The sequence below is a fragment of the Phascolarctos cinereus genome, unplaced genomic scaffold (genome assembly GCF_003287225.1).
Source record: "Phascolarctos cinereus isolate Bilbo 61053 unplaced genomic scaffold, phaCin_HiC Scaffold_293;HRSCAF=892, whole genome shotgun sequence".
NCBI lineage: Eukaryota > Metazoa > Chordata > Mammalia > Diprotodontia > Phascolarctidae > Phascolarctos > Phascolarctos cinereus.
In genome coordinates, this window is record NW_027555617.1 from 20,604 (window position 1) to 25,158 (window position 4,555).

Sequence of the window (4,555 nt, forward strand, 5' to 3'; positions counted from 1 at the left end):
GGTGGAGCAGTGGATAGAGCACTGGCCTTAAAGTCAGGAGGACCTGAGTTCAAATCTGGCCTCAGACCAAACACTTGACACTTACTAGCTGTGTGACCCTGGGCAAGTCACTCAACCCCAATTGCCTAAAAAAAAAGTTTCTGTAATTTGGACCATTCCTTAGTCAGGATATTATAATTAAGTCACTTTTTAATCCTGTGTCTTTTTTGTGTGTGTGTGTGTGTTAAATAGTTGTTTATTGGACAAAGTGGTCTCAGGAGGGGTCACTAGATTCACCAGAGAGCAACAACACCACACAAGTTAGGAGTGATAGGAGAGGTCAGCACATAGCTCTGGGATCTCAGCCTTTTCCTGGACTGTGAGGGTTGGCCTGGAGTGTTAGGGCATACCAAGGTGGAAGGCCTTGACTTACTTAGTAGGCATGGTTAGAGACAAAGAGAGACTCACTGGCTGCCCCTCCTGACTTTCCACTTGGAGTATACTTGCCTTGAGCAGCTTGGCTATTAGCAGTGGCCCACTTAATATATTCCTCTTGGGCAGCCTGGACGTTTTCCTTCTTTTCACCCCAGGTCTTGAGGGCAGATGCCTGCAAAGCTTGGTGTAATAAAAGGTCAGGGTCCATGGCATGTGCAAGGGGCAGTGTTGATGACATTGAGTTGACGGAGGCATCTTCTTCACTCTGACCCCCAGATAGGAAGGTGACAACAGTGACTGCAAGAGGCACAGTCCGGTGAAGGACAATGACCGTGGCCATTGCGATCTCATGTGAATACTTCTGGGTACAGGGGTGACACGTGTTAGACTTCAGCAAGGTCCCTGCCAGATAGATATGGTGGCCACTCAGAGCTTTGTAGACAGCAGTCACTCCCTTCTCAGTGACATACTGACAACACTTCAGATCATGTTGTCCATCAGGGAGGATCTCTGGCTCCACAATGGGGACAATGCCATTTTGCTGGCATATCAGGCCAGCACATTGGCATTCTCATGACGCAAGTGGGAAGGTGTATTATCCCCAATCTGCAGTACACAGTACCACTTGGCAGTCAACTCCATTGTTCTTCTACTAGACACTGCGCTCACTCAGCCCTTCCAGACCTTGGTCCCTACCAGGAACACTATATCTTTGTCCACCTTGATGCCCACAATGCCACCTTGCCTTTATGACATTGGGGAAGGGACGACTACCATCGGCTTTCTGGTAAAGTGTCTCATGGAAAAAGATGACACCTCCAATACAGGAGTTCACTCGATTGTCTTTTGTCAGAAGTAACTGCCTATAAAGGTGATTTTCCTCTGTGTTCTCAGTTCCAATGGATGCAGTGGCTTTGCAGTGCTACCAGTGGACTCATCTGCTGCCAAGATTCTCTTGCCCGGAGCAATAATTTGATGAGCTATATCAGACAGTTCTTTCTTTTGCTCTGTTGTCAATGCTGGGTATTGGCAAGGCATGTTTTCCTTGGCTGTGCTGGTAGTTTCTGGCAGAAAGCAGACTGCTTATCGTCGAGTACTGAGCTTCTGCCAATCCTGTCTTTTGCTTTTGTTCCTTTTATTAATTACTATTTTTATTGAATTAAAGTTTACTAATAATGTGTATGTTGTAAAAGAGGCATTTTCATTAATGTTTCCATTTAAATTTAAAAGCTTGCTAAGTCTTTCAGAAGTAGCTTTTCCAGTGATTTAGCTCTGCATTTTCTTTTTTATCTTTCATGTTTAACCAGTTCTGTGAGAGCAACATTAAAGTGTGCAATTATGATACTAAAAATATCCTATGGAAAGTTAGCTTACATTTCCTTTATGAATTTCATCATTATACTGTTGTTATTGTTTCATTGTCTATAGTCTCTTTAATCATAATGTAGTTTCCCTATTTAAGAGGAATGATTAATTCATCTTTTTCTGGTCTCCTGGGCAGACCGGCTAAACTAGGTTGAAGGGTCCCAAAACCATCACTGAGTTAAGGGGATGTCTACCCCAAGCATGTGAAGACTCCCCCCTGGTAAAATGAATGGATGAGAACAATTTGTTACAACAGCTATGAAGGTGGCCGACATAGTGCTTAGAGCTTGATCAAACATCAACGTCATATATTGCATCCTGGGCCATTGCCAGTCATCTTGACTTTGATGACTTTCTGTAATCTTGCCTCTACTTCACACACGAGTCAGAACCTCACCCCATGATGTCATTGGTCCTTTTTTAAAAGGAAGGGCAAACAACACTTAAAACTTATACCTCTTTACATATAAATATATGTCGCCCTCGACTAAGAGTTGCATCAAACAGAGGAGTGTGCAACGAAGAAACGTAGGGCAGGCGGTCAGTGAGACTGAGCCATTTATTATTTTGAGGGTCCAGTTTTAATAGTGAAAGCTAACAATCACCCCTGAGGCGTTCCCACCCTTGTTACATGACTAATCCCAGCCCTTATGCGCATCCTTAATTGTTCACACCTACTTGCCATCCAGGTTCAAGGGTCAGAGTGTTCTAACACCTCCCAGGCACGGGATATTGGTGAGCCAAATATTCTGAATAAGTGAGCCCTTTAAGGGTAGGAAAAGTCAAGCTGTGACCTAAATTCCTTATCCCATATTAGACTCTTTAGCTCTGGCCCTCAACAAATGTATTTTAATTCTTGCTTTGTTTTATAGAATTGCAGCTCCTGATTTTTTGAAAGCACCTGATACACCATACCTTATTGCTGTGTTTCCATGATTTCTGAGAGTCCATGGAATTTTTTTTTACTTTGGAAATTTTGATTCAGTTGCCTTCATTGTTTATTGTGTTCCGATCTCTTTTAGAATTTTGTTCATTTCTCCTTCTGTCTTTGAGGCTCTGTTGTTTACATGTGAGGTGGGTTTGCACTGAAATTTTCGGTATGGGATTTTAGCCTTTCAGTCTTTCTCATGTTTCCAGTAGCTTTGTATCTTCTTTCCTTCCTCACTTTTTGACCCCTCTCTTTTAAGGTGTTGTACAGACTTCTGGGAACGGTGCCTTCAGCCTCCTTAGATTGGGAAGGCTGAGCTCCAATCTGGGATACCTGCTAATGGCAAATTCAAATGCTGTCCCTGAATACCTTTTCCTATTCCTTGTCCTGATACTTCCTGTCCTTTGAGTATTGGTATATATAGTATATATAGTATATATAGTGTGTATATATATATATATATATATATATATATATATATATATATACATAGTATATACATGTAGTGTATATATATACTATATATATAGTATATATATGTAATGTATATATATATAGTATATATTGTGTATATTGTATATATATACATATATATGTTGTATATATAGTATGTTGAGGATTAAGTATACTTAATTCACTGGCATCTTCAAGAACTCATGGTAACTTCATATCAAGATGTGCAGTATTGCCATTTTTGTTATGTTGGCCTGGACTCTCATAAGTTGTTAACAGTTTCTCCAGTTATTGAGATGTCTTTATTTGTGTGAAATGTTTTGTTAATTGTATTCGTATAGTTCCTGAAATGAGGAACAGCCAGGAAGCAGGTGACTGTTGCAGAGTAGTTGGAAGGGAATAATGAATAAAAAGGCTGGAGCAGCTAGGTGGCCTTGGAGTCAGGAAGACCTGAGTTCAAATGTGGCCTCAGACACTTGACACATACTAGTTGTGTGATCCTGGGCAAGCCACTTAACCCTGATTGCTTCTCAAAAAAAATAAAAAAAATAAAAAAAATAAAAAGATTGATAAACATAGGAAGGGGCCAGATTGTGAAGAGCTTTGAAATTCAAACAAAATATTTTATGTTTAATCTTAGAGCCTCTATAATTTATTGAGGTGGAGAAAAGGTAATAGATTTAGACCCGAGTCTCTTCATTTGACTAACCATACCCAGTTTCTTCGACTAGTCTCATGTGGCATGATCTCAAAGCTTTTCACTGTTTTGGTCTCATTTCCTGAACATTTACTAACTTGCCAATATCTTTCCTAAGATGTAGTACCTGAACTGGACACAGTATTTTAATCAAAGTTTCAGTAGATGGCATTTGCATTTTTTTACCTGCTCTTGCCCTAGTGCCTATCCACTCAGATTCTGCCCTGATCCTCCTTTACTCTCACATCTGAGGCTTGAAACTTTGGTATTATCCTCTAGATTGTTCAGATACATTCACTCTATATAGCAAATTTTCTGCCAAATGTTCCCTTTTTATATCTTAATATCACCTTGTTTCTAATAATAGCCACAATTTTTACTCCTTTCTCAGGTCTCTCCCCACCCTAAATATTTACTAAAAACCTAATGGAATGTGTGTGTCTTTGCCCCTTCCCTCTGTAATTAACCTTCCCTTTACACTCTGTACATGGTTATTTGTCTGTCTATCTTCCCCATTCAAATGTGAGTGTCTTGAGAAATGGGATGCAACTTTTTCATTACACTCTTAGTAAATTATCCACGTAGATAAAATCAGCCCAAGTTATCTTCACAGAATTAGTAATTGTTTCTAAGGTCTCACTCCTCAGATTTTTTACACCTCTTTTATTAATTCATTAATGCTCAGTAACCATTATATA

General features: G+C 39.9%; 1 pseudogene; it reads right to left on the minus strand.

Moving 5' to 3' along the window:
* Nucleotides 1-412: 412 nt before the first annotated feature.
* LOC110204352 (fructose-bisphosphate aldolase A pseudogene) lies at nucleotides 413-1,452 on the minus strand (annotated as a pseudogene).
* Between the last annotated feature and the right edge of the window lie 3,103 nt (nucleotides 1,453-4,555).